Genomic DNA, 25,375 nt, shown 5'->3' with positions numbered 1-25,375 from the left:
TTATTATTATTATATACTACATTTATATAGCACTCTTTTCATATAAAAATACGTTCAAAAGTGCTTTACATAAACGTATCTATATAATGTTCAATAAAAAATGGTAATTGAACCATTATAGAAAACTTTAAAAGTCTTTGGCATAATGAGTGACATTAAATAGCAGGGTTTGATTTACATTCTTTCAAAATTATGGCTCATTTTAATTAGGACATGTTGGTGAAAGTTTTGCGTGTAAGCATGTTTTTCGGTAACTTTTTTTTACTGATTACTACCAAATCGTCAAAAGGGATCAATTTCATGAAGTAACATCTCTAGGACAGATTCCACAATTAAGACACAAGTCTACAAGATATTTCGAACATAGAACAAATGCAGATCAATATAATCCTACCTGTCCTGATACAAGCAAAATCAAAACTGTATTATCTACACTACTAAAGGCGCTCGCTACAGTTTTTCCGGACGGGTCGATATTTTCCCCAACACCGTGCCAATTTGGTTGTGTTTCTAATCGATGTAGCTCAATGCAGAGTTGGAGCGGTCTTCTGCGCATGCCTGGAAGTGATTATCTAATATCGCGTACGGCAAAAATTCGCAAATTATTGTATGTTCGCATGCATTTAATGTATAATATGTATAATATACTGACTAAAGGTTAGGGTAAGTATTACCATGGTTACAAAATATATACATTTAAAGTAAATCCGACATATACTTGAGTCTGTAATTTATACCAGCGCTCCAACTTTCCATTGAGTCACAGCTATTTCTAATCCCGTACCGTACCCATACCGTACGTCCGTATTCGTAAACTATAGGTTTTGTTCGGAGAAAGGCGGAAGCTTTTATCGTTCTATGACATCAAAATGCTTCAGAAACACCTTAAAATCCGCTTATTAAGAAATCTGCCGTTTGATAATTTGATATATCTCTAAGTCATTTGCTCAAACACTGAAAGAGTATTTCGAACCAACCTGCGTTGTATAAATGCCCGCCACACCCAACCTCGTTGTAATTTGATTTAAGCGAAATCTAATCTGGTGACCTATCAATTCTCTTTTTGTTTTAGATTAGGTAGACATAACCAAAGGTATGTGCAGAGTTTGATTAAATTCTATAATGCGAAACTCGATAAAATAGCCGAAGAACCAACATAAAATTGACAAAAATTTGCAAAAGTAGCCCTTGGATCTGCTGAACAAGTATTCCTTTCTTTAAAAAATCATTTTCTTTTGATTTCTCTGAGCATGTTTCAAAAAGATATATTATTTTCCGTTATAAAAATGCTTAGATATCAAATTTATGATGATTATTGTACTTTACTGAAATATATTTTAGGATTATAGAAATTTTGAAAAATGTTGAAATTAGCACCATATGTAGGGGCAAATTTAATTGAAACAAAGCTGGCGACCTAGTACTTTTTATTTCATTTTTCAGTACATCATAACATGATCTTTTAATACAAAACATTTCATCAAAATCTATTATTGAGAAAAAAATACGAATCTGTAGCGAGCGTCCTTAAATACTAAGTGAAATTTCATTTTGTCATCGGCTTGATAAAAGTTAAATATTTACCATAAAGAAGTTGACAAAAGCATCTGACGTAGTTTTTAAGGGTTAATCAAACAGATGAGTAGATCTTGTTTTTGTTGTGAAAAGGTTATGACATTATATCTAAAACTCTTTTCATTGTATAATTAAAACAGAAGTAACTAACGTAGGTATATGCCTAATCAGGCGAGTTGTCAATTTTTCAGGATCATCATCATCATTTCAGTAAATGACATCGAAGATGAATACCAATTTATATTGATTTGCTCTTTGTGTGATGCCATAAGAAAACAGTATATATCCAATAGTTTTATAAGAAACCCTAGCGTGTATAAATTCATAGAATTGATTAATTCAGAAAGGAAGTCAGTGTTAATCAAATTAGCTGTATATTGTAATAAAGCCTTCAAAATGAGATCAAATGCATTGAACGCCGGGTAGTATAATCTTACCATCATAGCTATCATGTTTATATAATATAGATTGTAAGTGTTACATGTGTTGTATTGCATTCTCACTAATTTACAGGTATGTTTAGAATACTAGGTATAACCATTTTACGTATTCATGCATGTATATATTGTTGTATATGAAGATGAGCTGTATCTGCTTAATTCAAAATAAAATGTAGATCTGTGCTGTTCTGTTCATTAATCGCTCCATTCTTTAAGGATTACAGTTTTAAATTAAAATACTAAAACTTCAGTATTTGATATAAACAAAACTTTCTGTAAAATCATTTTTTTTTTGTAATCTGAAGGACTTAGAAATTAAATTCTAGACTTAATTTTAATGACTCTCTTTCTTTAAAAACTTAAGCGATTGGTAAAGTTTTTTTTTATATAATCTAGTATTGTGTAAAGGGTTTCAAATAGTTGAACGCACTGTCAGTAAACAGCTCTTGTCAAATAATTTAAGGAAGCATTGACGGCTGTTTCCTGTTCAAGGCAGTGCCTTTTTCATATTTTATTTAACGAAGGATTTCAAAGAAACTTGACACACATGTTCACCACATCGAGACGTAACACTTGAACTGCTTGAAGGATTTCAAAGAAATTTGGCACAAATTTTCACCACATCAAGACAACGTACAGAGTGCAAGTTTCGAATGGCTTGTTTCAAGGTCAAGGTCAAACTTAGGAGTCAAAGGTCATATGTCTTTGTTTCGTGTGTATATTGCTCTGCATTGCGGTGCTCTTGTTTTTATTTGGCAGGTCCCTTTTTTGTTTACTTACAATATTTTTTAATTACTTCCCTTTTATGTAACTATAAATAGCTTATTGTGTAACCTTTTTATTATTGGCCGTAGGGAAAAAAACGAGACCATTTCTCTGGGTAACAACATGGATGGTACCTCCAATTTTTAGGTGTATTTTGACATATCTGTACCTGGTAAGGATTTTTTTGTGGACATATTTTTTTTCTGTGGACTTATAATTAGAAATATTTTTTTTTGGAATTTCTTCCCTTTGTTGTTCCTGTCCTCTGGGCTTAACAGTCAAGTTCTTTAGATTTTGCTCCCATCCTCTGATATAACTCTTCGGTCACACTTAGGGGTCAACGGTCATACCATCGGGCTTATATTACGCTGCTCTTGTTATTTCTTGAACTGGCTCTCTTGACGTTACAACAGAATTTGAAGTATGTTTGATGTCAGGATTTGAAACAAAAGAGTAACAAAAAATTAATTAATATTCAACATTTCCGTTGTCAACGCCGATTCCTCAAGTTTGTTTATTTAGTTTCGACTGTTTTTACAGATTAAAATATGTCATCATTAACAGAAAATAAACGCACGTCATGCTTAAATAAACTTCGCCTAAAATATGATGTAATACTTGTTGAAACTCACGTGTGATGTTTCAAAGCACGACGGGTTAGTTTTATTAGGCATATTTTCAGTAAATATTATTTCAAAGATTCTCCCGATTTTATACGAAAATAAGAACGAAACAATGAATTACAAACCAGAGAGAAACAAACGTACAGAAAGTATGTAATCCAAAACAAATGAAATCGCCATAATACTATACGATACTTAAAACTATTCTAAACTAATTATGAAGAAAACATTATTTCTCTTCGTTACCGGTTAGTTAAACATTTATATGAAATTGAAATACAAGATATTGTCAGTTATTTTCGGTTAAAAAAAAAACTGATCAATTTCCAAGAACACAGTTATCTTGGTAATCATTTCTTAATTGGTTAATAAGCTGATCAATTTTAAGAACAGTGATCAATTATATAGTAAACCTTTCTTTAAAGATCGTGATGCTTTTTCACACATAAAATAATGCTTTAATTTAATACATAATGCTTAGGAGTATGTGGCCACGTTGTCTATGACAAATGTTTTGTATTATATAATATATGATGCACATTATGTTTGTAAGGTTCATTAATCCTCCGCCACAAGTGATGGGGAGTTATAGGAATGGTCTCCGTCCGTCCTTCCGTCCGTCTGTCCGTAACACTTTTGTGTCCGCTCCATATCTCCTAAACCCCTTGAAGGATTTTCATGAAACTTGGGTCAAATGATCACCTCATCAAAACGATGTGCAAAACCCATGAATCAGCCTTGTCGGCTCAAGGTCAAGGTCACAACTCAAGGTCAAAGGTTTAAGCCTTCCATTTTGTGTCCGCTCGATATCTCCTAAACCCCTTGAAGGAATTTTATAACACTTGGGTCAAATGATCACCTCATCAAGACGATGTGCAGAACCCATGAGTCAGCCATGCCGGCTCAAGGTCAAAGTCATAACTGAGGGTCAAAGGTTTGAGCCTTCCATTTTATGTCCGCTCTATATCTCCTAAACCCCTTGAAAGAATTTTATAACACTTTGGTCAAATGATCACCTCAACAAGGCGATATGAGTCAGCCATGCCGCCTCAAGGTCAAGGTTATAACTGAGGGTCAAAGGTTTGAACCTTCCATTTTGTGTCTGCTCTGAATCTCCTAATCCCATTGAAGGATTCATATGACACTTCGGTCAAATGATCACCTCATCAAGGCAATGTGCAGAACTTATGAGTCAGCTATGCCGGCTCAAGGTCAAGGTCACAACTCAAGGTCAAATGTTTTAGCCTTCCATTTTGTGTCCGCTCTATATCTCTTAAATCCCTTTAAGAAATTTAATAAAACTTGGCTCAAATGATCATCTCATTTAAACGATGTGCAGAACTTATGAGTCAGCCATGCAGGCTCAAGGTCAAGGTCACAACTAAGGGTCAGAGGTTTGAGCCTTCCATTTTGTGTCCACTCTGTATCTCCTGAACCCCTTGAAGAATTTTCATCAAACTTGGGTCAAACGATCACCTCATCAAGAACTCATGAGTCAGCCATGTCAACTTAAGGTCAAGGTCACAACTCAAGGTCAAAGGTTTGAGCTCTGTATCTCCTAAACCCCTTTAAGGATTTTCATGAAACTTGGGTAAAATGATCACCTCATCAAGACGTTGTGCAGAATTTATGAGTCAGCCATGTCAGTTCAAGGTCAAGGTCACAGCTAAAGGTCAAAGGTTTACCTTTTCATTATTCATAACAGTGGCGGGGGATTTAGCTGTCTTTCAGACTGTCTTGTTTTGTTTTTAATGTTCGTTGCCAAAATCATGTGAATGATGATGTGCAATAAAATTATTATTTGTTGTTGTTGATGGTGATAAAATGGTCCTTTATATAACGATATGAGTACAGTTTGTCAAGGTGTTGTCAATGGCGTGCGTTCTTAAACATGTGAGCGTTTTGCGTCAGGTTTTATAAATGAAATATTTAGACACAGTCTATACGTTTGTGATTTCTTTAATGATGTTAGTAATATTTTCTTCTGAATAAATATATAATTTCACAATTTGATAATGAACTAATCGCTTCTGTTTGGGGATTTTGAGTCTCATGATCTCATCACACAATTCAGGTAATAACTTAATAACCATAGAGCTATCTCTGACTTGGTTTCAAGTACGGGCGGGCACCTGGGTAGAACAACTGACCTTCTGTAAGCTGCGTTAATTTCTTATATTTTTATACTTGTATGCGTACATGATAAGACCTATTTGGGAATTATACCAGTGTTGTTATCTAAAGAATGTGTCAAAATTAATACTCTTTAGTCACTCTTTATATTTTATCTACATTAAGGCCTAATGACTATTTCATCATGGGTTACTTGGAACAAACAAAATCAGCTTACTTGATCCAAGTAAGAACGAAGGACATGTAAAATTGTAAATATAAAATGACGATAGAGTCTATTATTTTATTACCCGAAATTAAGAACCAAAAGAAAAACGTGTAATATTCTCAATATTAATTCAATATACCAGATATGTGAATATATTTCAGTACAACTAAAATAAAGGACTAAAAACGTCTGTATCTTATGTCTTAGATATAGGAATATTATGGCACCTCAAAAGCTTAGCCGGGTAACCAGCTAAACAACCAATCAAGTCGGGTAACCAGCTAAATTGTAGGGAACAAATCCGCCGACCAAAAGAAGACCAGGCGTGTTCGTTAAAATCTAACCGGGTAACTAGCCAAAAAAACTTATACCGTGGCACAACTTTCATCAATGCTACGGTCCACTACGACGGACAAAATGACAGACGAGTGGTATCTTCCATTACCCTACGGGTAACCATAGCAATAATGAAAAATATCAAACGTGCCACTAAACCAGGCACAGCACTGTAGTGACCAGCATCCATAACCTGACACAACTTCCATCAATGCTACGGTCCACTACGACGGACGAAATGACAGACGAGTGGTATCTTCCATTACTTTACGGGTAACCATAACAATAATGAAAAATATCAAACGTGTCACTAAATCAGATACAGCACTGTAGTGATCAGCATCAGCAGACATGACACACGAGTGGTATCCTCCATTGTTTTACGGGTAACCATAGTAACAATGAAAATCTAGTCGGGTAACCAGCTAGAGTCGCAAAGCAAAGCCAGGCAATGTACTGTAGTGATTAGCACCAGCAAGGCTATGTATCACTTGAGCAAGGCTATATAGAGCTAGGCAAAGCAAACGCAACGCTATAAAGATATTACCATAGTACTCGGGCAATACCTTTTGTACACCACTACTCAACGCCACGCAAGTAAACTACAAAATGACCAAACCAAATGAGAAATGCAATGCTCTGGTCCAAGTCCCACGATTCATGCTGGTAACTCGCGTGAGCCGGAAACCAGAACCAGAGTTAAATACAGTTTGAACAAAGCACATACTTAACAGTTAATGAAACTGCTAGTATACAAAAATGCTAAAGTATGATACGCCTAGTCAACTTCCGATCGGCAGAATTTTTCCCCGAAGTCCATGTATGAGTGACTTCTTTAAAATAATTGATAATAATAGCATGTCCATAATCTCCTTTAGGATAATATTTCCTTCTTGCAAATGCAAATCCATAAAAAGGAATATTACTCCAGCAAAATATACACATACTTGTTCATTTATGCTTGTACCAGTGAGTGTGTGAGTTGGGTTTTACGGCGAATCGACACAAAATGGTCATATATCGCCGAGAAGAAGTCATATTGCAAACGCCAACTGTAAAGCATAAACATTGATGTAAAAATGTAAAGCATACCCAAAAACATCCATGTAAAAATGTAAAGAACACTATGAGTAATGTAAAACATATCTTAAAACTTCCATGTAAAAATGTAAAGCATATCTAAAAACAGTTATGTAAAAATGTATGTACGTGTGTGTTAAAATATCAGCTGCAAACATAATAATATTGCAAGATGTAAAAAAAAAATATGAAATGTTAGATTTTTTGATATATTCCTATCTGCTTTAAAAACGATGAAATATTTCCGACTGAAACGTTTTCAAATAACTCTTTCAAAGATTGAACGTCATAATATGTACCGCGCTGTGTAGGAAAGTCCACGCAGTCGATTAGAATATGTGTAATAGTTAGCGGTGTTTGACATGGTACACATTCGGCTTGATCTTCTTTATTCAAAAGATAAGAATGAGTCAAACGGGTATGACCTATTCGGCAGCGAGAAAGAACAACTTCCTCCCTGCGAACAGATCTGTTCCCTTGGTGCCATTCCCCTAGAGTAGGTTTGATATCATGAAGTTTATTGAATGAAGCACTGTTCCATGACGATTAACATTTAGATAAAATGCATTTCTTTATATTGGGCCTAAAATCGGTATGTGGTAATTTCAAATTAGATTGTGATAATAAAAGGGATTTCTTTGCTGCAATATCAGCATCCTCGTTTCCATGAATACCAACATGACTAGGAATCCAACAAAATATAATAAACTTTTTAAAAGATAGTTCATGAAACCCGAGAAGAATATTTTGAATGAATGGATTTTCCATATTTCGGTTATGAATTGACTGTAAAACAGAAAGCGAGTCGGAAAAGATAATAAATTTTTCTTCACCATTTTTTTTATATAAAATTTAGAGCTAAATCAATAGCTTCGGCCTCGGCTGAAAATATTGTTGCATTATTTGGCAAACGTAATTTTGATTGATGAAGGAGGCTGACAGCAGCACAGCCAACCTTTGGTTCATCTTTTGAACCGTCTGTGTAAATTGCATAATAGTCCTTGTAAGTTGATTTGATTTCATGATATTTGAACTTGAATATTTCAGGGTTTGTTTCAGACTTTCTTAAGGCAGTTTTCAAATCGAAAAGAACTGTAGGGGTATGAAGGGTCCATTGTGGTGTATCTGTAATTAAATTTTCTTTAATACTATCGAATTCAAAGACAGTTTCATTCATAGACGATTTTATGCGAAATCCAAACGGTTTGATTTGTTTTGGTTTTTCCTCATATGAATCAGAGTACTTTGTTTTAAAAATAATTTCATGAGCAGGATTGGATTTGTTAGCAGCCACTCTTAAAGCATATTGCAATAAAAGTTTTTCTCGGCGTGTGTAAAGAGATGGTTCGTTTGCTTCAGCATATAAACTTTCAACTGGCGATGTTCGGAATGCACCAAGAGCAATACGAAGACCTTGATTATGGATGGTATCTAACATTTGTAAATAAGATTTTCTTGCGGCACCATAAACAATACAACCGTAATCTAGCTTAGATCTAATTAAAGCCCTATAAAGTCTTAATAAAACCTTGCGATCGGCTCCCCAATCAGTATTTGAAATTACCTTTAAAAGATTCAATGACTTCAAACTTTTGGCTTTCAAGTATTTAATATGCGGCACAAACGAAAGCTTTTTATCAAAGATAACACCAAGAAATTTTGCTTCAATAACAACGGGTATTTTTGTACCATTTAGAAAAAGCTCAGGGTCACAATGATGTTTCCTTAATTGGCAAAAGTGGACACATTGAGTTTTCGATGGGGAAAATTTAAACCCATTTTCCATGGCCCAAGTTTGAACTTCATTCAAATACTATTGTAATTGGCGTTCAATCGTAAGCATATTTTTTGAACGATAACATGTCAAAAAATCGTCAACATATAATGAACAGTCTGTCCCTGGTAACAAACATTTCACAATATTATTAATTTTGATGCTAAAAAGTGAGACAGATAAAACTGAACCTTGTGAAACTCCCTGTTCTTGCTCAAAAGAGTCTGAAAGGGTATCACCAACACGTACTTTAAAACTTCGATCAGATAAAAATTGTGATATAAATGTTGGCAGACGACCTTTTAAACCTATGTCGTTAAGATCATTCATAATACCATATTTCCATGTAGTGTCATAAGCTTTTTCTAAATCGAAAAAGACAGACACTAGATGCTCTTTTTTAATAAATGCATCACGAATAAAATTTTCCAGTCGAACAAGATGATCGGTTGTGCTGCGTTGTTTGCGAAAGCCGCTTTGAAAGTTTGTAATTAATCCTTGCGATCCGAGGTACCAAACTAGTCTAGAATTAATCAAACGTTCCAGAGTTTTACATAAACAACTAGTAAGAGCTATCGGTCTATAATTACTTGGGTTAGTGCTATCTTTTCCGGGTTTTTGTATGGGAATAACAATAGCTTCTCTCCAGAAGTCTGGAAAAATACCAGTTTTCCATGTAATATTGTAGATTTCAAGGAGAAGGTCTAATGATTTTTGTGGTAAGTGTTTTAAAAGTTGATAATGTATTTGGTCTGGACCAGCTGCAGTATCATGACATTTGTCTAGAGAGTAAATGAACTCTGTGATCGAAAAAGGTTTATTATAATCTTCCTCATTATTTGAATCAAAATTCAGAGGTTTGCTTTCTTTAGTTCATTTAATGTTTTGAAATCTTTGGTCATAATTATGTGAAGAAGAGTTTTTTGAAAAAGCTTCCCTAAGAGTATTAGCAATGTCTTCTTTGGTAGATGCAGTAGTCTGGTCAGATTTTAAAGATGAGAAACAGTTGAAGTTTTTCCTTTTCCATTTATTTTACGAATCATTTCCCACACTTTTTAACCGATGACCTAGAATTAAGTTTAGAAACGTATGAATGCCAGGAGTTTTTCTTTGCTTGTTTTATAGTTCTGCGAACTTTTGCTCTAAGAACCTTAACTGCTTGCAGATTTCCTTTTGTCGGTCGAATATTAAATTTTTTAACGGCCGCTCTACGTTTTCGAATAGCGGTCTTACAATCATCATTATACCATGGTTTATTTTTTGATTTACCATTTCTTGAAGTTTTTGGAATGGACTTGTCTGCAACATCTGATAAAATAACAGAAAACCGATCAATAGGATCAAAAAAATTGGCGAAATTCTCCAAAGACAAATCATTTTTGCATAAAGACTGATATTGCTGCCAGTCAGCTTTATTAAATTTAAAATAAGAGGAATCAGCTGACGTTTACTGAACAATACTTGATAAGATAATCGGGAAAAGGCTTGGTTGACAAATTGACAAATCAAGAGAAGAGTAGTGTCCTGTAGCAGGATGTAGGTTTGTTTTAGATTTATCATTCAGTAAGCAGAGAGAATTTCTTTCAATAAAAGTTTCAATAATTTGACCTCTAGCATTGCTATCAGAACAACCCCAAAACTCGTGGTGACCATTGAAATCTTCCATCAGAATAAACGGTTGCGGTAGCTGATTGATCAGGTTGTCAAGATCTTCAAGGTTAAGTTTAAATTTAGGAGGTATATATATTTAACAAAATGTTATAGGTCGATCCATAGTTACATGCAATGCAACTGACTGAATGGTAGTATTCAAAACAATTTCTCTATGCGGACGTGGATTATTTATTAAAATTGATGCGCCACCAGAAGCCTTTTCTGAACTTTTATTGATAAAGTTATACGTTGAATAATCTTTAAAGGATATGTTGTCACTTTCTTTCAAAAAGGTTTCACTTAAACACATCAAAGAGGGATTATATTTGATAGAAGAAGGAGAATTTCATTATAATTAGCTTTAAGTCCACGACAACGTTCCACTGGATTATTTTATTCGACATAAATATGTTCTATCTGGAAACATGGTATTCACACTATTCAGTCTCCTCAGGAGAAGACATCCTAGTAATCTTTTTCTCCGTTAGAGGTTTAGGAGGTATGGCAGGAGGCTTAGACGAACGTCCATTCTCATCGTCCTCCATATCTACATCTACTGCTAGAATTTCAACCGGTTGTAGTGGTTAATGGGATCATTAGATCCCTTCCCTACTCCACCGGTATTTAGTTCAATTCTTTGTCTAGGTGTTTTATTCACCTTTGCCGATGATGAAGTACTTGTTGAATTGTTAGATACATTGCTTGTTCGTTGTTGTTGTGGCTTGTAATTAGGGATGTTTTGTATTGCAGCTGGAGCTTTACCTTGAGTTTTTTTTTTTACATTTGATTGTTGTTTACTGATTTCCGAAGTTGGGGCTGGATTTTGAGAAACGGTCACTGAATCTGTTTTAAGTAAACGCATCAATTTAGTAAACGCATCACTGTGTTGTTTTGTTAGCGACAGATTTAGTGATTGATGAATAAGTTTGTGCGAGTGATGGAGATGTAAATCTAGCATTCGCAATTTGCCTGGCTTCTGGAAATCCAATGCCTTGTGTGAACTTGACATGAAGAACTTCCTTCTCGAGTTTCCACGTCTTGCAGTCGCGAGACCTGGCTGAATGTGGCTCGCTGCAATTCACACAACGCACTGTATAATTGCACTTGTCCTCGTCATGGAAATGGCCATCTCGGCAGCACTTTGGGCAAATGTGATCACTTTTGCAGTTTCTCTCGTTGTGTCCGAACTTAAAGCAGCAGTAGCATTGAAGTGGATTAGGGATATAGGTTGTAACTTTTGTCATGAGGTATCCAACTTTTATGACTGAAGGAAGGAAAGGTATGCTGAAAGTAAGATTAATAGTGTTTGTGTTTATTTCTTTTCCTAATCGTTTAATTTTGATTCGTCTAGCAGCCGTGACATGTTGATCAGTAAGGCCGTGCACAATTTCCGACTCTGAAACCCCAGTAAGATCAGGACAGCGGATGAACCCCCTTGAGGAATTCAGAGTGCGGTGTGCAATGCACTTACATGGCCGGTTGAAGAAGGATGTTAGTTTAAGTAAATTTTGAGCATGTGCTGCTTTTTCTACTTCAACGAGCAGATCCACTGTGTGTAACTATTTAACGGACTTCGGAACACCAGCTACACTTTGGAGAGTTTTTTCAATTACGAATGGAGAAAGATTTGTCATTTTAAAAGTTTCATCAGTTGACTGAATTAACAGAAATCTTGGAAATGCAATGTTGGATGAGTATGGTCGGTGAGAGGGATTCCCACCTTCCGTGTCATATGAGTCTGTTTCGGTATGCGATCGTTTGTTTTTATTTTGATTTTCCATGTTGAATTTGTTAAGATTCGTCACTCGCAGCCCCCACCCGCCGCGGAGTCCAACAAGGGAACATGTAAGTAGAGCTATCCAGCTCAAACATGTTAGGGATACTGTAGTGATATACTCGGCCAGGTATTTTGCAATCTTATTTATATCACCAGCTGTATTGCAAAAATGCAATAAGGGGAGTCAAGGGATTGCTACTTTACCCAACCAATTGACCCTAAGCCACCGCCTTCTAGGAAATAGAAATTGTAATACATATTGCCATGACGTGTTCAATACTTTTGTGTGAACGTACTATGAAAGTTGCTGAAAGCAGTAAAATGTGACGAGAGAAGGAAAGTACATTTGATTTTGTGTGACGTTAATTTGCCAAAAGAAGATAATTGTGCATTGTCAAAAGGAAAAAAAAAACCCAGATGCAATTTAATATGACGAATTAGAAGATGTAAGAGTAATTAAAGTGCAATTTCCTTGAGCTTGGCATGACCAGCCGATTGATCGTATCGGGCTAATACGACCGCCAAAAACGTCTAGACCGAATTAGAGGCCAAAAATGTGTGTTGGCACCCACACCCCGAAAAGGGGATGCACACATGTAAACAAGCATGCATCACCTCCCAGGGGTGCTATGGGGCACCTCAACATCCAGGACCATCCTCTCTGGGTTACGGGCCGCCACCTACAGCAAAGGGGCGGCTCCATTTTCGGGGGAGTCGTACCCCTTTGGAGATAAAGCCGGCATTTTCTCCCCCCCCCCCCCCACCCCCACCCCGCCGGCAAGGGGCATTATGCTTGTACCAAACTACATACTTAAATAATAAAGTAAAATCAACACTGTAAAATGAAAATAAAGCACGAGCACTAACACCTGGGAATTATCATTTGACACCGATAAGACAATGTAATAACGCGCACCCATAAACATATTTATATTTTCACAATTAAATTAAAATTGCATCAGCAATGTTAACATTTATAGTGGCATCCGGAGAGTTTCTACTGTGCATAAGATCTGCTCCCAATGATAGTGCGCATGTGTCTCTGTCGTTGCATCACTTCCCAGTTTGGTGTAGGCTCGGCGGCAAATTGTCTGAAACATAAATACTACGGAGAGCAATTAGTTTGCCCAAATACAATGTAAACATGTCATAAACTGAATACAAAAATTAATGAATTTTATGTAATAGTGTTACTATTTGTCAAAATTACGCGTGTAAGTCGTTTCGATCTGGGGTGTGGCGGGTGGGAAAATTTTAGCAGACATTGTTTTGTCTACACTAGCTAGTAGAAGATTAAAGACCCACCACGACCTAATGACTTACTTTTTTCGCCCACAAAAACTTCAAGAAAATCATTCTTATAATACAGGAAATATACAGCTATACTACAAGTGTTTAGGTTGACAATATAGGCCCTTCCTGAAAAAATATGTTTTCACAATTTTAACTGCAAACTTATTCAGTCAATCTCTTTTCTGCATAGTTTAAGAATATAGATGAATAACTGTCTTACACTGTAGACACAAAATGTGACTGAAATTTAACTAAATACATACTAATTTATGTACATATTACTACATTAATTCAATAAAATGTTAAGACAATAAACACATCGTCTTGGCCTAATATATGTCACTGTCAATTTGAAACTAAATTCTTGTATATCTCATATTTTTCATGCATATCATGTATAATTACCATCATGAAAACACAAAAGAATACAGTTATTTTGTGGTGCCTCTTTAACTGAGAATATTGCACGAGATTCCCCTGTTATATATGTCCGTATTTTGGGTTTGGTTCCCGAACAATCTAGTTTATCTTTATGCTACGCTTATAATAGACCTGTAACCAAAACCGGTTTTGTTTCACGAAAACTGCAGTAAATAAACAATCATGTTTAGGCATAGGTACGAGATGACAGACTGGCGATTTCGTGAAAAATAAAAGTAATTACTTTAAGGTGATGTCACTTTTTGAATTTCCGGTGAATAACAAAAAACCAAAGAATATTCAGTTATTTCCAAAAACCGTTATATTATATTCAACCAAATAGTTTCTTTTGTCTACCAGAAAGGAACAATTCTTATATCTTAATATTGAGATTTGGTACCTTTATAACAGACAATAAACTAAAACAATAGACATTCATATGTGACGTCGGTGAGCTCAACAAAGCAATTTCAAGCACAAATATAAATGTGGAATGTAAAGTAAGTTACACACTACAATATCCGACCAAGATACTTTCAAAAACAATGCATTTGCAGAATAGAGAGATAAAAATAATTTTGACAGCTCGTGAAAACTAATGACAAATTTTGACAGGTATATGATGACTCATGACCTAATTAATTTTTTTCTGTTATTTCTAACTTCCAGTTTGATTTTCATAAAATGGGTATTCTTTATTGTACCTTACAACTCATACATTAAAACAATAAAAGAATATATTGTTACCTCACTGTCGTTTTGTCTATCCATCTCTCGTATGAATTCCTATTGTTTCAGTCATTTGTCAGTAATTAGAGCAACTCACAGTGTTGCAATCATACAAAACACATCCCTTATTTTCACATAGATACTGAGGATTTATCTAATGAACACATGTATTGGAAACACAATTTCAATACCGACTGTGTATTGTAATAATGCTAAACTTTAATTAATATAGTTAAGGAATTGAAATACCACGAACATATGTAATAAATCAATATCGCAATTGGCATCGTTTATAAAGTCATGGAAAAAATATGTAAAAGGAGACTTGAAACTTGAGAAGTATGCATGATTTTTAAAAATAGTAAATTGAGCAATGTCAAAATAATGTGTTAGTGTATTCAAACTTGAATATCCACTATTCATACTTGAATACTCTCATTTATAAAATTGCAACCTGGTCAAAGTGGAGTAATTGATCAAGATTAGACCTATGTTTAGTGTTTTTTTCTTTTCGTAAAAGGCTGCACTTTCTATTTTCACAATCACAATCAGTTGTAATTTGACGTATTCTGAAGATGTATTCATTTTGATAAATGTACCCAACTGAGCAGTAGGTGGAAATGAGTAATACTCTCTATAGAATCTTAATGTATATATTGCTTGTTCATCTAAATCAAGTTTCTGATATGTCATACTGATCCAGATACAGTACGTTAGGTCTTATAAATCTTATCAGACATTATAGATATACTTAAATTATTATTAGAACATATTGTTTTAATTCACGGAAGGACACACTTAGCATGTTTGACAATGTGTTAACCATAGCACCTTTTTGATAAAAACGACCAGGCTATAAATGTAATCACGGCATTTCTCGACTTGGTCTCTTGAATCTGAATAGTTTTAATGTTGTCATCCTCAGCTCTACAGGGAACAATAATAGCGGCAAATATAACGGAATTTGACAGACTGTGTTGGTCAAGATATCTTATTATTTGTTAGTAAGCGTGAATATTGTTCGAAGAGTCAACCAGTTTATACTTGGTTTGTAGAATAAACACGTTTAGTCTATTGGCAGAAAAAATGAAAGAAGATCATTGATGCAGGATAAGCCAAAAGATACAATTCATATAATACATTTCTTCTTTTTCTCAGAACAAGATTCACAGCTAAGTGAAGTGTTTTAAGGCATTGAATTCCTTTCAATGATAAAGCAAGGCAACCCGACACTGCTTATTGTGTCAATAGATCGCTTTAACTAAAGGCAGAACTTTCAGAATGTGATGGTTGTAAATATTACATGCGTCAAGCGTTAATTTGTTTAATAACTTCCAGTTGAATCACAGCCCCCATACCATACGGATGTACAGATAGACGGAAATTTTGCTTGTTCAATTGCTCAGCAGAAGTTTCCAGCTGACGGCTATTATAAAACTGCGGGCAGCTCTTTCAGTCTCGACATGAACACATTAGTATCCAGCGTGGATTTCACCTTTTTTAATTCATTGAGATAAAAGTTATCAACATATAAAGTTTTACTTTCAGGAGATTTATTTCATTTGTAAAAGATAATTATTATTATAATATAATAGTGAGAAGAAACTATGTTATTGCCAATTTCATTTATGAAAATGTACCCTTGAATATCATGATACATTGTAAAAAGCTAATTTTTTTTCAAATAGAAAGGTTTAATATAACGTTCATGAATACTAAAACTACAAACATTCCAACATTCCAAGGGGTAGGGGACGACTCATATGAAAAGAACAAACAAACAAAAACAACAACAAACAAATACAGTTTCCAACATAGCACAAAATACACAAGGGCAGTAAGAATATGCACTTACGTTGTTGTAATGAGTAGCGATACAATAGTTGGGCATGTGTGTTATACACAGAAATATATCATAGTGTACAGGTATAATGTTTTAACATCAGATAAATAATACAGTTTAATGTTCAAAATTATTATATAGAAAATTTTAATAGACAGTCGTTTGTTTTTCATTTTTCTGTGACACAAGCTAAAAACAAGATCTATCTATCTATGTATATATGGAGATAAAAAATTCCCCAGCTTTGTATTATATGTCAAAACCTTAATTCTTAATTTCCCATAAATATTCATGAATTATCTAATTGTATATATTTGAAGGATAGCTAAAGGGCATCGGTTTAACATTGCTACAGACAGATATCGTTTTAAGGGTTGTTTTTACCCGGGCCTTGAAACGATTAATTGAAAGATGTTAAGTAAATTAACATTTGTCTCATTTAAAAAACGGGGTAAGGAGTTCGCACAGTACAGTCATGTTGTCGTGTTTTACTGTCGTATCGCATCGTGACTATGGCAACTCAATATAATTTTGTGGTATGATATGTTTATAGGTTATTAGATTTGTATCGAGAAATATGCACGGTTTTTTGCAGCGGAAATATTGCGCGACTTTAGGACTGCAGTATTATTCCGCGAAAGAACGAGTGCATGTTTCTCAGTGCAAATCTAATAATCTTTTTAATAATATACTACAATTGTAATTATTAAATAAATGATATAAATTTGTTCTTTAGCCGGAGTAAAACTGAAAAGTTAAAGAACTTTTAAACGTGACGACATGCATGAAACTGACATCACGAATGACGTCGCGCACCCGATATGAAATTTGAACGTCACTAATGAAAAATATTGACGTTTCAGGTTCCACTGTAACTAAACGGAATGTAAAGACGGACATATGTTCATTTAAATGAATGACTGCCAAAATGATTTAAAGGAGCTCTTGTCTATGATTATGCCATTTTCATGAAAATGAGAAAATACCATACTCATTGTCATGAAGTGCCATTCCACATACAAAATCTATTTTCACTAATTCCCACCAGCATTTTTATATCGTATAGGAGTCATTAATGATATTAAACAGCAACATGAGAGGTTATTTCCTTATAATATTACTGTTTTATGGCAATTTTGACATTGTAAGACATTGTAAGTTGGATTTCAGGAAGACACATATAATTCTATCGATGAAAATACCATTATTTTTGCTCCGTCTTTCCCACTTAGTGTTACTTTTATTATGAAACATTATAAATACAAATGTCAAGGTCTGTCAATATTGCTATAAACTAAGTTAGCAAGTATTTTCCACTTGTTAAAAATATTGAACACGTTGCGTGGTCCGTCTGTCATGCTTTTCGTTATAAGGAAATTGTCAAGTAGAAGATTACTGCGAGACAGCCAAGAGGGTGGGTCTAGCAGTTTCGGGTCCGACTCAAATATTTATTTTCTTAAAAACTTTGGCTAGACTATCTTTACTAACCGTAACATTTTACATTTATCCAGCAACAAAAGAAACAGACAACAAATAAAGTTTGATGAAATTTATTTTTAGATAGTGGCATATATTGGCCATGGCTGTGAATACATAATTTTGAATAACTTTATGAATAAATGCAATGATGATAATCTATAAGTCTTTGTACCTAAAATTCTGCTCCGGAAACGGTAGCAGAGCGGATTTTTATGCGTTAAAAACGCCAACAAATGTCATAAATCTTGTAGCTAATGTTCTTATGTTAATGCACTAGATTCTATTACACTTCTTTGCTCCGGCAACGGAAGCAAAAATTTAAGCTATATAGTGTATAGTCTGTATATATTGTTTTCTGTTCTTCCACAAGTAGATCAATGTATCTTTTTAGAAAGTATGCATTTCTATGACGCATCCAGCCATGACAAAGTGGAGTTTGAGCTGAAATATACAAAAGAAAAAAGGACAACAAACTATTGAAACAAAATAGGGGGAGGGTGGGTGGTATTTCTTTAGAGACTTAAATTGAAATAGTTTGACAGAGCACTAAAAGCACGTCTACCTTCGTTGGAAGTCAGCGAGAAAGAGGACGCTCCAAGCGCGTGCTGATCTTCTCATTATAGAGGGCGCTCTAAGCGCGTGCTAATCTTCTCATTATATTACGTCATCATATTAAATAAATAATCGCTTGGCTGTCTTCCGATATATCTAATGTATGCACCTCCATTTATTTTATTATTATTATTATTCAATGATTATATCTTTACATAGGTACTATAACTATTGACCCGCTGTATTATTTTTGCAACGTAATTAAACTGAATGAAGCTCCATGTTCTTCGTGGCAATGGACGGGCAGTGGGTAAAAAGCTTGCGTAAGCTGTAGCTTCAAGTTCCGGTGTCTAGAACAACCTTTTCAGTTCCCAAATTATTTCTATTGTAGGTTTTGTGTAATGCAAAATCAAAATTACTGGAGGATCTTTAAAATTCAAAAATTGCTGGGCTGTTTCTGCACATTATGTATTTTCATACCATTAAGCCTTCCACAAACAAACTGTCCCACATATGGACATAAGGCCAAGATTCTCAACTTTAGTCGGTTGGAAAGCCCTATATGACACATACTGTATTAGGGAAGACCCTACTATCCAACTAGGGCTTGAAATATCGCTAGCGAGTATGTTAGAAAAATAAAGTATTGATTAATAACTTAGATAGATCTGTAAAAACAAATTCGAAATTAAACGATTTGTATTAAAGGCTTGAAGTGGGGTCTAGGTAGCTACTTAGTAAACAATTAAAACATAAAGTCTGCAAAATATCGCTTTAATATTTAAAGTGGATGTTATCAAAATACATGTTGCTATGATCCGGCAACTTTATCAGAGTAAGTGTCATGTATCATATATACAGGCAATCAATTATATGAATAAACATATGTAAGTGAGTGGGGTGGGGGCGGGTATTGGATTTATTGGAATTTACGCTCTGTTCCGGCAACGGTAACAGAGCGTGGGGTAACATGGACAGATTACTTTGCCAAATGCGGATCGCCGGGCCTATACATCAAAGTATATTAATGGCAATATGGCAGATCCTTTTATCACCTTATCCTTATAATTTTGAAAATTTTGGGCTATATATATATATATATATATATATATATATATATACTTTTCACCTTCTTTTTTTCCTTATAATATATCCTTATCCTTACATAATATATCCTTATCCTTATATATACACCTTATCCTTATATATATATATATATATATATATATATATATATTCTTATATATATCCTTATATGAATCCATATGATATATCCTTATCTTTACATAATATATCCTTAATCGTTATATACATTCTTATCCTTATCCATATATATCTTTATTCTTGTATATACATCATTATCCTTATATCCTTATTCTTATATACATAAAATATATACATCCGTATCCGTATTTCATAGGCTACTATGTTATATGTATTGATATATAGGACTCAGTATTACATAGAAAATATAGGATTAACATTGGATCAGGGTCTGGCTGCCGCTCATCACTGAAATTATTTTAAGATGTACGAACCATTAACGGACTCGCACCTTAACGGATGTAGGACCTTTAGGCAGCAGACCTCTATTTTTCGACTGTCATCATTTATCTCACAGCCATCTTTAAACATAGTAGTGACTTCCCCAGTCTTAATCGCAATATGACCAACAGAACCGGTCCTCCTTTGGTCAGTTTTAGAGGTTTTGAAAATAAAGTCGTATTAGCTGTCTGAACGTTTATGTGAAATAGGAATCTCTCCAATTCGAAGCCAAGCATAAAGAAAGCCGTGAATAATATAACATTATGATCTACAGACCCATCTTAAGGATCGCGTTACTGCAAAATTATCGGCTCCCTCCTTTGTGTTGTCAAGGAAGTTGTTTATTTTGTTCATTATAGCCGAGATTCGAGACTTGGTGGCCAGCGCTGTCTCCTACTTGTTTACAAAAATGTTCATAATAATTTATCGCTGTATTATACTTTTCCTATTTTTGAAGGCTTTGCCTGAATGAGTCGGGACTAATAGTGTCACAAATCACATTCTTTTTCCGCTTACATGTATTACTTTAACCTGGATATTTTTCTCAAGAATCATGAGAACCATTTTATGTCGTATCATAACTTATTTTTAGCGGATCTTTTATTCAAAAGGTCTACCTGCGCAAGATTGTCAGATCTGGTCCATTTTCACCCGAATGAAATAATGCTGCTTTTTGCCTTAGGTCATATGAATTAAACATAAAAATATCAAAATTTACAAACCATTGAAGAAAGCTCGATACTTTTTCGGATATGAAGCAAGAGCAAAACACCCCTTGTGGTACCGTTTTCTGGGTCCCATTAGCCTTCACATTATTTAATGCCTAACAGATTGAAGTCTCCAGGCCAAATGGGACATTAATAATTAAATGCGGATGATATGTCAGCTTTTGCCAGAAGTTCAGATTTCCCATTTCGTGTTCCATCTTTACCGCATTACGAATTGAAGAATGCTTAACATGACTATATACTGAGGGTCTATAATTGTTACACTAAAGACAAGTTGTGTGATTACAGCCGCTTTTTAGGCATGCACTGGCATATGGACAATGAGTTGTTTAAAATATTATCAAACTCTTTCAGCATTTTTTTTTCTTTTGGCAAATGCCGTACAAAGAACTAATTCGTGACCTGGACCGACCCGTGCCATGTGACCGTTACGTTTTGGAAATCAGACTACATAATGCAAGCAGTTACACTGAGTGAAATTTCAGACAAAGCGTAAATCCGTTCAGTATATTTAGCAAGAATATTGATATATCTAAAAATGATAAGTAAATTTGATAAACATAATAATACCTGTTCAAATACCAAAATAGTGTAACTGAATACGGTCTGCGTATCACATGAATAAGGGTGTGATTAGCCAACCGCTGTAATTATTCGTCGTAGAATAAACGGACCAAAATAGCACACCTACAAAACCTTTGTGGAAAGCCTTTAAAAGTGTTAAAGTGTAGTGTTTAGATTTGCTATAAAAATGCAAAATGTTAGACAGATGACAGAATAGCACAAATGATATGAAAACCACATAACTTCTTGCATTACTACAATTCGCCGACCATCTTTAAAAATATTTCTTGTTATATATAGAGAGAGAGATATCTATACTGTATAGATCCATTATGTTGGTTGCGGATTGTTATACACGACTGTTGTGATGGAAACATAGATCGCATCCACAACTCAGTGTCAATGTTGAACATTGTAACCGGAATTGTCATATAATTGCTAGTCCAACTCGTGACGTAATTATCACTTTCATTTCATTTCACTGAAATGTCATTTCAGTCTGATTTTACGTCCAACTCAGACACGTCCGAACACAGGCGTTATCATTAGTAATTAAAATATGGACATAAATTATGAGGGTCACAAATTAAATAAATATATTAATTATTAAATGAATTATGAAAAACGAAAGAAATATTTAACTTGCCGTTAGTAATACATTTATCTCGTGAACAGAAACGCTATTTGACATGTTCTTCCTAAAAAACTATAGGAAAACTGCTATCAAATATATGCATGACGGTAACACTATTTAGCACAGTGTGAAGTTATATTCGATTTGTTCACCAATGTTTATTCCAGGTGTTCGAGAAGGAACAGGTACATGAGAATATATGTAAATAAATTTCTCCGAATATTTGTTTGGTCTAAAAATTCTATAATTTAACTTTTAATTGTAGTAAAGGTACAGATAATTGCCCTTATACATTTAGAATCAGCCTGAGACGTTGTACTCATCCTGTACGGTACATGATTATAAATGAAATGCACCAATAGTGACGTAATAAATATGTGACAACACCAATGGCGAAAAACAAATCGATAATGTAGGTCAGTGAGTGACTTTCTTCAGGTATAGTAGACGCAACTTGACCCCGATGGTTGAACTTTACATTATAATACATAATGAGGCACAACCTATTATTGAAAAGGAGTGTACGTAAAACACAAGCTGCACGAGATAAATGAAATATATGTATAAATATAAATTAGTGTATTGGAAAGTTTTAACTGATCTTATGTATAAATATATATACTTTGATACTGCGCTGTATACAAACTTATTCCATATAAATATACATAGCTACCCTATGCACCCTTGATTTCTACAATGAAATAATCGATATGAATAATCAGCCTACGGTCAACCATCGCGGTCAAGTTGCGACTACTATACTACGAAGTGCTTATGACAGGTCATATTGTGTATTTCACAAGACAAGCACAAGAATAAATTTGGTAGATCTATTCCAAATATGTTGTGTTTTTTTTTTTGCCATTCAATCATCATTATGCTTGCATTCATGTCTGAAAGGCTAGCCAGGATGCCTAGATGCAGCAAGCATTATTATTTTATTTGCGATAGATTAAGATATTCTTCAGGACGCTTGGTCACATAAATGAAAATGAAAATGATAAAAGCGTCGGTCCCTTCTCAGTTATATCATTGATTAACAATTGAATTTTTTTCATGGAAAGATCTTCGGTTTTAATATGTAACAAGTTCTGTAAATCAATAAACAAATCATTCCAGATTCTTTCTCATTTTAAAGACTGACATGAGCACCAATCATACTATTTAAACAAATTATGAATTATGATCATATCACCTGGTATGTATCCGGTACTGCTCATGCGGCGTTTAACGTCTGTAACAAAATACTAGCTGAAGCCGGCAGCTGAGTTCTTATCAGCCCGACGTCGTTGTTATCAGCCGGCACTGGTTAGTGCGTGCCTTCTTTTTTGTACCTGGTCCGCCAAGGTCAGGATCTATTACGTTTGGATTTCGGCATGGTGTAGATATATGTAAAAGAGAAAAATAAAATAGAATCTAGAATCTATTTGTAAGTTTACTGCTTTTATTTTGTTGCTGTTTTATTATTATTATTATTATTAAAATTGTACAATTATATTTTTATCTAGATTTACTGTTGTAGCTGTAAATTATATCTGTCCTTTGGTTAGATTCTCAATATTCTAATTAAATAACTGCACAGTTATTTTACTCTTATAATTTATCATAAATCACAAATTATGATGCAATTTTATCCCGTATATATGAAGCCGTGGTAGATCTACAACGAAATATGCATGTAAAAACTAATATAATTTATTTCACGTATAACCAAATTACTTAAAAAACTATTCTCAGCACATTTAGATAGTGTTTACATTAAAACATTACAAAATATAAGTTTATAAATATTTCTTTAGAGACTTAAATTGAAATAGTTTGACAGAGCACTAAAAGCACATCTACCTTCGTTGGAAGTCAGCGAGAAAGAGGACGCTCCAAGCGCGTGCTGATCTTCTTATTATAGAGGGCGCTCTAAGCGCGTGCTAATCTTCTCATTATATTACGTCATCATATTAAAAATCAATTAACTAATAATTCTTTTGTGCTAGATAAACAGTTTAACCTTTAGCGATTAAACTCAATATTATATTGTGATGCAATTGGAATTCAATTTCCAGTAGTATTTAAACAGTATCTATATACAACAAAAATTCAAAGAAGTTGTTATTAAACAAATATTGAGTTGTAAGAGAGAAACAGAAACGTTCATGCTATTTGTTTGAATACAACCTGCCACAATGATATGCGTTGCTTCTCTAAAATGATAAATGTTACAATGCAGGTCTAATTCGAATTTTAACTAAAAAGCGATTTGTCTCAGAATTTTTCGCATATCCACTTTATTGGCAAAATCAGGATCGCGCCGAAGTGCATATGTCCTGCGCAGTATTAGAATATGGACCGTTGTAGAACTGTCCTGCGCATTTGAAGAATTCAAATAATGTCCGGCAAGTCTAGAATTGTAGACAGTTCTATTATCGCGCAAGGGATATTAGGTTTTAACTTTTGAAGTTGGAAAGAAACAAAATTTTAGAAATATTTAATGGTAAAACTCGGGATGATAAAACAGATGAACAAACAGAGGAATATGAAGAATTATATATGAGCCGCGCTATGAGAAAACCAACATAGTGGGTTTGCGACCAGCATGGATCCAGACCAGCCTGCGCATCCGCGCAGTCTGGTCAGGATCCATGCTGTTCGCTAACAGTTTCTCTAATTGCAATAGACTTTGAAAGCGAACAGCATGGATCCTGACCAGACTGCGCGGATGCGCAGGCTGGTCTGGATCCATGCTGGTCGCAAACCCACTATGTTGATTTTCCCATGGCGCGGCTCATATTTCACTTAACCACATACTTCTATTGGATCAAAATTAAAAGAAATGAAACTTCTACAATTCACAATGTATATTAAGAAAACTGTAGTTTAATTTATAGAGCTGGAGTTTTCTGGGCAAGAAGTATCAAAGATAAACTTAATCAGTTAGGTTTTTGTAATCTGTGTGACAATTTTATGATGGATATTCCATCCGTACAAAGAAGAACAAGAGATCAATATGTAAAGGCATGACAAAAATGCTACACCTAAACTAATTTACAAATTTCAAGAATACATTTGAATTCGGAAGTTATTTGTGTAATATCAAAAATGACTGTTTTGAAAATTATACACTATACGTAGTGATGTTAGAAATCAATAAACGACAATATTTTACAGGATTGTTTTAAATCGGTAAGAAATATTCACAAAATTTGTATAATAATTTCACTCTAAGGAGA

General features: G+C 34.3%; 1 protein-coding gene and 1 long non-coding RNA gene across 2 annotated transcripts in view; one reads left to right on the top strand and one right to left on the bottom strand.

The window, feature by feature from the left end:
• Positions 1 to 25,375, top strand: part of LOC123534117 (uncharacterized) — a 310,888-nt gene that overhangs the window by 32,997 nt on the left and 252,516 nt on the right. The gene's annotated exons all lie outside the window — the stretch shown is intronic.
• LOC128550050 (uncharacterized) lies at positions 18,184 to 24,175 on the bottom strand. The gene is made up of 2 exons (XR_008368007.1): positions 23,347 to 24,175; positions 18,184 to 18,569 (listed from the first exon to the last, which is right to left on the bottom strand). It is a non-coding gene; the product is annotated as an uncharacterized LOC128550050 (long non-coding RNA).

This window comes from Mercenaria mercenaria, chromosome 17 (assembly GCF_021730395.1).
Source record: "Mercenaria mercenaria strain notata chromosome 17, MADL_Memer_1, whole genome shotgun sequence".
NCBI lineage: Eukaryota > Metazoa > Mollusca > Bivalvia > Venerida > Veneridae > Mercenaria > Mercenaria mercenaria.
The sequence above is the reverse complement of the archived record's forward strand: the minus strand, read 5'-3'. Positions and strand labels throughout refer to the sequence as shown.